At 39.7% G+C, this 12,500-nt stretch overlaps 2 protein-coding genes across 4 annotated transcripts in view; one reads left to right on the top strand and one right to left on the bottom strand.

The window, feature by feature from the left end:
* The window catches only part of LOC119598531 (probable ubiquitin carboxyl-terminal hydrolase 12), a 16,184-nt gene extending 14,274 nt beyond the window's left edge, over nt 1-1,910 (bottom strand). The window contains exon 1 of one of the 3 annotated variants that reach the window (XM_037948154.1): nt 1,749-1,910. The gene's annotated coding sequence lies outside the window, so the exon portion shown is untranslated. The remainder of the gene's footprint in view (nt 1-1,748) is intronic. The other 2 variants (XM_037948153.1, XM_037948155.1) reach the window with 2 other exon arrangements.
* The window catches only part of LOC119598532 (alpha-1,3/1,6-mannosyltransferase ALG2-like), a 72,423-nt gene that overhangs the window by 50,819 nt on the left and 9,104 nt on the right, over nt 1-12,500 (top strand).

The raw sequence follows: 12,500 nt of genomic DNA, 5'->3' as shown, positions 1-12,500 counted from the left end.
AGATAATAATTATTAGAGAAAAGGGGTTTTCACCGTGGTCGACATCGAATCCCAGGGGTCGATGTCGACGACTTTTGAAGGTGAATGATAACTGGGGACGAAGCGACCATTTAAGCCTCAGTTTTTAAGTTCTCAATTAATGGTTTGTAAAAAAAACTGAAGAATATCAAACACCGTTAGAAGGTAGTGCATCAGATTCTAGATGTTTGCGTGATAATGCTATTCAGCAATTATATATAGTAATTTCAAATAAAGCTCTTGCAATAAGTTCATGATTCTAAGTTATATGACCAATCGTTTCACCGACAAGATTCTATAAACATTTGTAAAATCAATTACAACTAAAGCTGATTAAGATAACTTAATAGTTTTATGTATGTCTGTGGATATCATCTTTAATTCTACTAATGGATTCTCAAATATTTATGCGTGAGGATGTGGACTAGGAAAATACAAAAGCTGAAATGTATCACAGATCTTTATATATGTATATATGTATATATATATATATATATATATATATATATATATATATATATATATATTATATATATATATATATATATATATATATATATATATATATATAACTGAAAATAATAATCACATAGTTTCCAAGTCCGTTTGTTATTCAAAAGAACTTGAAACGAATGATATCTAATCGGAATATTTAGGCATGTAGTTCTCAAACTGTTGGTAATCATCCCTGGGTGTGATAAAGTCGTGTCTATAGGGTATCAAGGCACTTTCTTAGGCTAATGGCTCATTCTTCTACAGGATAATGACAGACCTATTGTTAATAATTGACAGATATCCAGGAATGACACTTGCGGTATACATAATTAGTAAATCTGTGTGATTTGTTCCATGAAAATTAGCAAAATGTTCAGCCTGCAAAGTACACTTAATGTCATGTATTCCAAGCAAAGTATCGTTATATTTGATCGATACTTCTTAAATAGACAGCCTTTCAGTGGATGATAATAGTCGATAATCAACAGTTTAATAATGTTTTTGAAAATCCACCAATAAACAAAATGATTTAATGGTATGTTGATGACTTTGGTACCCATGCAAATGTTCTAAAAAAAAATCTGCATTTATTCCTGTTTTTAAGACAATACATATACTGAATGTTCAGATTCAGGTTAAACTGATTTTTTTATAGGCATTTTATTTCATTTTACAACTAAAGTCTAGTCTGTTTAATAATCTCTTTTGTTTCGTCTTCTAGAATATAAATGTGAATAGTAGAATTTTAGCCATCAAGTCCATTTCTTCTACTGATACGTGATTTCCCCACCACCGTATTTTATGTCCATGGCCGCGATCTGAGCACGATTCCCTTAGTCATCTAACCTGAGACTGGATGAATTGAAGACTTACTGCTATCTTCAATGTTTTAAAGTTCGGATATCCAGTCCGTAAATATTTATTCTAGTTTCTGTATGTATTCTCCAGAGTGCTTGTTTGATTTTCAGATTTCTTTCAAAAATATGATGCATTAAGTCATGGTTATACATATTGCTGTGTAGATTGATATCTTTTTCCGCCTATTTATCGCCAGACATTTTACTGTTGCGAGTAACTGAGGCTGGCTGTCTTGTTCAGTAACAAAATTCCCTCTATAACAAAAAAAAAATCACTATCATCTCCTCTGTCATATTCAGAATTATAATTCAACAAATGCAAATATTTTAGCACAATATCCTCCCAGACATCAAACTTAAGAACGAAATAGATCTTACGATAATCGCCGCTGGTCCGTGAGTTCAGTTCTTGCTTTACTTCTGCTTATATACTTTTACACAACTGCCTTGGTCTGTAATGAAAATGGCCACACCTTGCTTCAAATCACAGGTTCATTAACTATATATTTGTTCGTCTCCGTCACGATTTGTACCTGTGCTGTTATCTTGTGTGTCGAGCTGGAGAATCTGATAGTGTGCTTATCCTACTGATAACGGGGACCATGGTATTTATCAACTAATATGAAAGATAACTTTTTTCTTGTTAATCATTGTCACATATATGTGTGTGTATATCTATATATATATCTATATATATATATATATATATATATATATATATATATATATATATATATAATATATATATTTATTATATATATATATATATATATATATGTGTGTGTGTGTGTGTGTGTGTGTGTGTGTGTATGTGTGTGTGTGTGTGTGTATCTATGTGTACATACATAGAGATAGACAGATACAGACATAGATATAAATCTAGATATGAATTATATAATATATTTGTATTTATAATATAATTGTATATAATGTGATAAAGTGTAATAATGATATATATTTATATATATACATAATATATCTGTTTATAATATATATGTATATAATGTGATAAAGTGTATGTAATAAATATATATATGTATATATATATATAAATATATATATGTATATATATATATATATATGCGCGTGTGTGCGTGCGTGTGTGTGTGTGTGTGTATATATAGATAGATAGATAGATAGATAGATAGATAGATAGATAGATATAACATATATATACATACATACATATATATATATATATATATATATATATATATATATATATATATATATATATATATATATATATATATATATATATATATATATATGCATACACTCATTTACATATATATTTATGTGTGTGTATGTCATTTATCAACCTACCCTGATCACTATGGTTGCGATAGTTTCATTACAGTGGTTTACTGACTCACATTCCTTAGCTTTCTTGTACCTGAACAGTCACGTACTTGGTGACCTGGAAATCCACACAACTTCGATCTTTGAAGACCTGCTACTGTCTCATCGACTGTGTCTGCGTGCACACGCGTACGCGCATGTGCGTGTGTTTGTGTGTCAGGGTGTGTGTATATGTGTAAGCATGTAATGCATATACACTCGTTTACATTCTTTGACCCAAAGTATGTGCATCATAGGAACTAGGTGATACTCATATTTTGCAGTTGTAAGGTAAGCATAACACAAATATCCCAAATAAAACTCAGTCTAGACTACTCTTATTTGATTTCAGTGAGATTTATAGCATTGTTATTAAACCATGTTATTCTAATCACACAATTTGGATAACGAAATTATCCTCCTTTCCGTCAGTCGAATACTTCTTCGACCTTCATGAAGCTGACAAAATGCAATGGAAATGAACATCTAATATATACGGCCTATATATCACCTTCTCTTGTTCAGTATCTTTTCTTCTTGTCAATAATATCTTTCAACTATTCACGAAAATTTCGAAGGCGAAGGCGGCGAGATAATTATATAACTACGAATTAGAGGAATGTGTTTATAATCAGACCTCTGTCGTTGATGGAGCTATCTTTAATCTCTCCATTTAGCCTTCCAGTGGAATACGTGTATCTTACCAGTTATAACAGCGGCGTGTGTAATAACTGGTTGTAACCTTGAAGTCTCCATTCTGTGGAGCCTTGGTACTTACTGGTTTTAATATGAACATGAGCTAAAGTAATTGAACTAAAGTTCGTTGCAACCACACTCCATATTGGATTCACTTCCTCAAAAATAAAACAAAAGCGGCAAAATCTAGCGAAATATAGCCTTTTGAGAGTTTTCCAGGCGGAAAAAAGACAAAATTTTCCCTACGTCTAACTCAAGGCGTCTTCTGTACGCACCATAAAAGTTGATCCAGTATTAAAGTTTAAGCCAGATCTCTAATGCGCCTGGGCAATGGCAGAGTCCAAGATTAAATTTAATTCACTTCCGGACTAGACTTTACTTTTGAGCTCAAATCTTAATCCTGCACATGCGGAGAACGAGCTACTTAATCCCACCAATCATGTATCAATACGTCATGACAACGTCATCAACTCCTTAGAAAAAATGGAGTTGAGCTGCCAATAATATTTATGATAAACAAAAACGAAACAAACAAACAAAGTACAAACTTCCTGATTCTTTAAACTATAGTGACTTCAAAACCGCGCGGACATTAGTTATCATGATCCTCATTAGCAGCCTGGAAAAAAACACTACCCACCCCGTGCCCCACGGTCACACACGAGAAACAGCTCTCAGAGAAATCTCGAATATAAATTGATAATAGTGTATCTCATTTTTGTGACCCTTCATTTCGGTTGTCTATTATATTTATAGGTTATTTAAAGCCATTTATATAGTTTTATTTGCACTGACACAGCTATATATTGGCGTGATATAATACTAGCGTATGTTTTTTTTTTTTTTTTTTTTTTTTTTTTTTTTTTTTTTTTTTTTTTTTTTTTTTTAGCAAACGTTTCCCTATCGACATTAGCATCATAATATGAAACTTGTAGAGGGTGGATGCTAATTGCCATTAAAGGCCGGTCACATTAATCTACTCTGTCCAGGGATCACTTTGCAGAACTGGATGCTTCCCTTGCTGTAAATGGATCCGAGATGAAAATCCCTCCGCAGCACGAAAACGCTCTGTCGGTATTTCATCCCTGCCTAGAGCTGAAATATATTGCCGAAACAAAAACTATAATATAATTACTGGTAAACTCATTACTTAGAATCTTTAAAAAAAATATTATATATCATGATAAAAACAAAATTATTAGACAAAGATATATTGTATCAAACAACAATGTCTCATTAAATGTTTATAGATGATTCGGATAAACGTTTATTTGACTAACGAACATAAACATCAACCCACTTCGACACGTCAAAAGCATGGAGCTCTCTTCGGAAGTTATTTACGCCTTGTTGAATAAAGTGAGAGTCAAAGAGTATTTGTGAAACACCAGTCACAATGATTATAATAGCAGAAATGTGAAAAGAACATTAATGGATGAAATAAGCAATGAATACCTGAGCTACGCACATCAACTCTCCACAAATAATCATATTAAACTTTTCCTGATCCTGTTATTTTTACCTCACATTCCTAATCTAAAATATAGGTAAATCTTAAATATAGGTAAAATCTTATTTTAGTAATGGTATGCAGCAGTAAGCCATATCATATTAGTGTCTGCAGGGACACTGAAAATAGTGTGACCAATCCCTCTTTGTAGCTGACCAGATTTCGGCGATCCTATCTGGGGATCCTTGGACAGAAAAGACGAGTGTGACCGCTTTACACAGATAAGCGCTTTTTCATGTAAAACAACAGATTTAGTGATTAACGCACTGACTTGTGTGCCTGGCAGTGTGTTTTGCGTCTTCTGTGCAAGAACTGTGGTTATGGATGAACTTTAATCAGGAATTAACTTTTATGACGCGACAAAGACGCCTTTAGCTTTACTTTAAAGTGCCATTTGAACATTCTTATTCATTTTTTAAGTTTCTAGTAGCCGGTTGTACATTTGTCGATTATTTTCCCCAAAAGCTGGCACACATATATACACGCGCACATACACACGCATGCACGCACGCACGCACGCACGCACGCACACACACACACACACACACACACACACACACACACACACACACACACACACACACACACACACACACACATATATATATATGTGTGTGTGTGTGTGTGTGTGTGTGTGTGTGTGTGTGTGTGTGTGTGTGTGTGTGCGTGCGTGTGTGCGTGCGTGTGTTGTGGGTGTAATTATATATATATATATATATATATATATATATATATTTTATATATATATACATATATATATATATATATATATATATATATATATATATATATATATATATATATATATATATATGTTTGTGTGTGTGTGTACATCCATATACACACACATACATACAGAAAGTATGTGTATGTGCTCCCCTGGCCACTGCGATATTCATACGAATTGATTAAGCAGATAATTTTTCCAGATATCAATCACCTATCAACAGATGATTCAATCGAAAAGCGAGTCTGTAAAATGTAGTTTTTTTGATTAGGTTAAACCCAGCAAAATTTTCAGGAACAAGGTCTTTATTCACAGAAAACGAACTTAAAGGGGCGTCCAAAGCAATGACGTTAAAGAAAAAATAATAATTTCAGCTGACTATTACAAGGAAATATATAAATATTTTTTAATCTAATGAGTTATTTGAACATGGAATACTCTAGCTATATTTTGTTATAGAGCAAATTGAAGAATGTGACCATCATTTGAAATGATGGAAACAATAGCAAAACGAAAAAAGCTTTAAAAAAAATAACGGTAAGTTATTATATAATTTAATATAAAATTTTATAATATATATATATATATTAAACATACCAAAAACCACCACACACACACCACACACACATATTTTAATAATATAATATTATTATATAATATATAATATTATAATTATATATTATAATATTATTTTATAATTCAAGTGTTCTTTCCGCTTTCTTTTTTATTTTCTCCCCTTTTTTTCTTCCACTCTCATTCTTTTGCCATATATATAATACATTTACAGGGAGCAAAAATTTTGACACAGACTGATCTAACTGTGTCTTATGTTAAAGAAACGTTTGTTTTATTTGTCGCGAAAGGGGTGAATATTGGGCTCATTATACATGCTGCTTGTAAATTTTAGGGATATATTTATATATATATATATATATAATATTATAATATATATATATATATATATATTTTGTATATGTTATTTATAACCACACACACAACACACACACACACACACACACACACCAACACAAAAATAATATATATATTTTATATTATTTTAAAATATATATATATATATATAATATATATTATTATTATATAAAATATATATAATATATATTGCTACGCAGGGGGTATTTGTCTCTGTTCGAACATGTTTTAACATAAAAGGGACCTGGGCAAAATGACGCAGCGGGCTGGAGCGGGGGACGGGGGAAAAAGCCGGGGGATGGGGGGGTGTCCCCTGTAAAGCCCTGGGTTGTGCCTTGTGACCTGAGAAAAAACCTTTGTGTTGCCCTGTTTAAGCTGATTGGCGTGTGACATGGGGTTTTTCCCCCTGTATTGTCCTATAAAAAATTGTACGGGTAAAACTTGTGGAAAAAAAGGGAAAGACAGTCTCGTGTTTTTATTGTCCCTTGCCTGCCTTAGTGGTTTTCCCCCCTCATGGTTTCGGGGACCCTGTGGTGTTTGGGTCCCTTTGGAGCCGTTCGTGTTCACGACCCTGGAATAAACCCCGGTGCTTAGCCTCCCTTTGTTTTTGGGGCAGAGAAAAGGGGCGGGGGCGAAAAAAAATGGTGTCAGAAGGGGTTTTTGGATATTTGATCGTGGGGTGAAGCCGACCCAAGGGCCCGATCACTGCCATGCGGCCGGTATGAGGAAGGAAAGGGCACAAAGGGCAGAAAGAGGCCAGGGGGCACCGGCAGGCGCACCATCTGTCGAGATCAGGAAAGGAAGGCAAGGAACGTTCTGCCAACAGTAGGTTACGGGCAATTTTCATCAGTGAAGATAAAAAATCGCAGTACACCGACAAGGCCTGCACGCGTGAAATGCTGAGGGAGGAGGGCGACTCAAAGGGCGGGTTCGGGGCCTTTGGGGGAGGAAGTAAAGGGAGGAAAGGCGGCGTCACGAGGTATAACGTTGCAAGCGAGAAGGCAGACGGGGTTTTCTGGCAACAGATGCCAGGTTACTTTACGGGGGGCGCCGGGGTCCGTGCGGGAAAACCCCCGGCCTCGCACGTCGGGCGCACCCATGGTCGCGAGAAGGTGGGGCCTGGGCCGCCCCCTTTGGGGGATATGGCGGAAAAATGGGACCCGGTAAACCCCCGCCCTTTGCCCCCCTCCCCCCTTCCTCCCCCCCCGGGTGTCTTAGTTCACGGCACGCGTTCTCCCCCTGCAGCCCCCACGGCCTCCTGACTTCTGTGAGGCGTAACCCAGGAGTACAGGGGAAGGGGGCCGGGGAGGATATGTCGCCCAATTTGAATGCTGGCATCTGCCCCCGGGCTGGGGCCCAAAAAGAAGGCCCCGCACTGGGAACAGCGCTAAGGGTCCCCCCGGTGGGTGCTGGGGGTTGCTGCCATCCCCAAAAAGCCCCTACACCAGCGTGGCAGAGGCTTTTTAAACGCCGTTTTTGGCACCACCAACGGGCCCAGATATCGGGCCCCTTGAAGAAACGATCTTGGGGTGGGGAGACACTGTCCCAGCTGGGAAGGGTGTGGGGCGCTGGTAAGGGGTCGTACCCGCAGGCGGGAAAAGGATTGGGTCCGGCCCCATTTTTTTGTTTTTGCTTTTGGACCCGCAGCTGCAAATCTAGTCAAGAGGGACACCCAGTACCCGCGGTGGGGTGGCGAGGGCCTTGGGGTTTAAAGGGCCTCCCGAAGGCAACCCGGGGGCCCAGGGGCCCCGCTCAGCCCCCCGTGCCTCCGGGGCCAAAAGGGTAAAAGGAGAAGGTAGCATTGAGGGAAAGGGACCCAGCATTTTCCAAGGCTTGGTTGGGGGGCGTAAAGGGAAAGGGCCCGACGTATCGGGGGGTTTTGGGGGAGGGGGGGAAAAAGTCCTCCAAAAGACGGATTCGATGCCTTTCCCGCAGTTTCTGCAAGGCGTGACAGGTATGGGCACCATCCGAGTGCATGTCCTAAGGCTAAGGAATTGGGACAGGGGGAAAACCGGAGAAGGGGGCCGAAACCCAGCCGCCTCAGTTCCCGGGGGCCCCCCTTGGGTAAGCGCCCCTCGAACCAGACGATGAGGGGAGGCTCAAAAGATGGGAAACCATGCCGCCCGACTGTGGGCCGGGGTGAGAAAACCTAGTACGGTGATATGTTTGGGCCCCCATGCACTTCCAACGACCCAGAGACTGTGTGGTGTCACGGGGCATTGTTGCAGCTCAAGGGGCCATGGAGGCTCGTATTGGCGTGGCAGCCGGGGCAGCGGTGCCGGTGTATTGGCCGATCTAGACGAGCCTGCTTGCTGGGCCTTGGGTAAACCGAAAGAGAGTAAAGGGGGGTGTCGACCTTGGGCGGAATGGGGAGGGGGCACGGTGAAAATGTGCCCTTGCTTCCCGGGTTGGGGGTCAAGGTAGTTACGGGTGACGACTGCACCTTTCCCCAAGGGCGAGTCTAATTTGGGGTCGACTGCAAGAGTGATGCTGGAGTAGAGGGCCCATTCAAAAACCGCAGCTGGTGGGCGTACGGTTGGGCGAAAACCTTTTTGGACCGGGGAGGGTTTAGTTACGGTTTGGGATAAATTCTTGAAAGGGCCCAAAGGGCCCGCTGGGGCAAGCGGGCACTTTTGAGGAAGGGAGCCTCCCGAAGAGTCGTCGGGGGGGAAAATTTTTTTGGTGTGGGGGCCCTTTCCTACTTTCCCCAGGTTGGGCACCGGGGCGCCCCTAACTGGGGAAGGGGACCTATGCCGGGCAGGGGGAAATGAGGTACAAATAGGTGAAAAAGGGGCTGCATAACCGCGTCGGAAGCGGGGCTCTCGCAGAAGCTCGAGCCCCTGAAAAGGGCCATACATGGTGGAGCGGCCCTTTCTGATGGCACCCATCAAAATTTGCAGAGGGTGAAAAAGACCGTCTGTTGTCCAGTGGACCGGCTGTGGCGTTACCATGGGCCCGGAAGCTACTCCCGGGGGCCCTGGTGAAAAAGAAGATGAGTTAGCCCCCGTACGGCGATGAGGGGGTGGGAGACGCGACCGGATGAGGGTAATTTTTTTTAAATTTTCGTTTTTGTTTCATGTTTAGGTTGTCGAGCAGAGGGGGTCTGCTTTTTAGGGGGGGGTTGCTACCAGTGGGGCTTTTTCTCTTTCGAACATGTGTTAACAGAAAAGGGTGACCTGGGGATGTGTTAACCTGAAGGGACCTGGGCAAAAATACGAAATGGCTGTGAGCGGAGGGGCAGGAAAAACCGAGGGGCGGGGTTGGGTGCGCTCCTGTGAAACCCCGTTGTGCCCCTTTTGGGCCTGAGATAAACCTTGTTTGCCCCGTTTAAGCTGTATTGTGCTGTGTGCTGTGTTTCCCCCCGTTTGTGCCTATAAAAATTGTACGGGGAAATAACTTGTGGGAAAAAAAAAAACAGTCATCGTGTGTTTATTTCGTCCCTGCCCCCACTTAGTGGGGTTTCCCTCGTGGTGTTCTGGGACGCTGTGGGCTTGGGGCCTCTTGGGGCTGTTCAGTGTTCATTCCCTGGGATAACACGCCGGTCTTGCCCCTTGTGTTGGGGGGCAGGAACAGGGGGTCGCGTAACAATATATATATTATAATATATATTATATATATATATATATATATATATAATTATAATATATTAATATATATTGTTGTGTGTTGTTGTGGTGTGTGTTGTGTGTGTGGGGGTGTGTGTGTGTTGTGTGGTGGAAAAGGTAAACATTTCTTTCTGCATCCTATGTTTTATTCTTAAGACAATATTTTAATACTGGTGACCCTGACATCCACTGTGACCCAGAGCCCACTAGGTGTCATGTTCTTTGGTTTATCCATGATTTTTAGAAACGATTCTTTCGATTCAACATTATTTTATACATAGTTATAACCAGTTAAGTCCTATGAGAATAATCCAACGTATTATTACAAGTATTATTTTATTTTATAAATTGTGGTTGTGGTATGTTATGTTTCCTATCATGGATATTGGTGAAAAGCTAACGAAAAAAGTGTACTTTTAAATTTTTTTGGGAAAATTAAATTTGATGTTTGGAGTCTTTAATTTTTTATATAGTTTTTTTATATAGTTAAAAACAGGATTTATTTCCTAAAAGAATATCTACAAATGCGCGAACGATATAGCTGTCAACGTCTTGTATATTTTACGAGTAAAACATCATCCAAAAAAAAAGTCCCAAATTTGACATTGTTTTAATTTTTGGAATTATTATAGATCAAAAACTGCATTTAATATAAATCAAAAGCCCGATTAAGGGATAAATAATTCATAACAGAAATTGCGTCCTGGTAACCCTCCACGTAAACAAATACACGTCAAGAATTGTTCGGAAAAAAGCTAAGAATTCACCATATTTTCTACATTTTCTTCAATTTTATCTAGTTTTTCCCCTTTTCCCCACAACAAATCACGGGGAGTGTTCTCCTGGGATTTTAAAGAAAGGAGTAAATGGTAAAAAAATATATAAGAAGGGGGAAGTAAAAATAACGTCGAAAATTATACCGGTAGTACCTAAACATTACCAGATTTGTTTTTATTATTTTTGGGTATTAAAAAAATTTTTTCCCTTTCGTTGCTTTTTACCTTTGGCAACAGGTTATACAATATCCACATTGCTTTCAAAAAGATTATTTTGGTTTGTTCTGTCCAAGTCCACATGAAACGGTGTGGTCTGTATAGGAAGACTTACAACCCCCAAATCCAGCTTTATGGCGATTTATTGCGGGGACAGTCCCCGGGCTCCTGCCTGCACTTTGGCAAATGCTGACAAGTTGCTATTATTCACGAAAGACCGAGCCAGGACTGGTTCCTGGTTTGACAATAGATCGCCAGAATGGTATGCAGGCTGTATCTCACCAGCCTGTACATGGTGGAAGGTTTTGGGCATATAGCCAGGGTTTATCTCATAGCCATGGCCACATGTATGGTATTGTGATGTGATGTCTATTGACTATTTTTCTGGGAATTCCAGAAGCGCATGCGCAGTGTAGTTACCGTGTGTAATCACAGTACTGAATCAGTCACTACTTTGTTCAATGCAGGGGCCGTGCCTTCTGTAACCTCCTTCCTGGGGGCTGCTGCCCCCAACCCCTACCCAGGAAAAGAAAATACTGGACATATTCACGGCAAGACAGAGCATCTGACTGACTCTGCATTGGGCACTCCCACATGCTGGTTGTACACTCTACCCTGCCGTGGGTAGAGCTAGAATTCCACACTGCAAACACGCAATCAGAACTCCCAAAAAACTAGTCAGTAGCCTTCGCATTGTAAATATAGTCACTGTTTTTTTCTTAATAATAAAAAAGATATATAAGATGTAATACTTTGGTATGTATTTACAGGAAAATGTAATGACACTATCATCAAGAAATAGAAAACTACACTCACTGATACATGAAACAATCTGCACAGGCAAAGAATAATGTCAGAAATGCCAAGGCAAATCATATATATTTACACGCACATGCACCCCGCGCCCCCCCCGCACAAGCACCCCTTTCACCCCCAAACACCACACACACACGCAAAAACGCACACGCACCCACACCCAAACACAAAACCCACACCCCACACCACACACACCCCACACCACCAACACACACACACAACACACCCCAACACGCACACATGCACACACCAAACCCAAAATGCACACACAAAAAAAACACGCACAAAACACGCACCCCCACATACACACCCACACATAAAACACAAAACCCCACAAAAAACCCACACACACACCACACCCCCAAAACACACACACACACACACACACCACCCCCATTTTTATAAAATTAATATATATATTATATATATAAATTTTATATATATATATTATATAAAATATTAAGGGTGGGTTAAAATTTTTGAGCCGCATTTCACAGCATTTACTTATTGTTT

Source organism: Penaeus monodon, chromosome 41 (genome assembly GCF_015228065.2).
Source record: "Penaeus monodon isolate SGIC_2016 chromosome 41, NSTDA_Pmon_1, whole genome shotgun sequence".
Classification (NCBI taxonomy): Eukaryota; Metazoa; Arthropoda; class Malacostraca; order Decapoda; family Penaeidae; genus Penaeus; species Penaeus monodon.
Note: the sequence above shows the minus strand (reverse complement) of the source record. Positions and strands in the feature narration are given on the sequence as shown.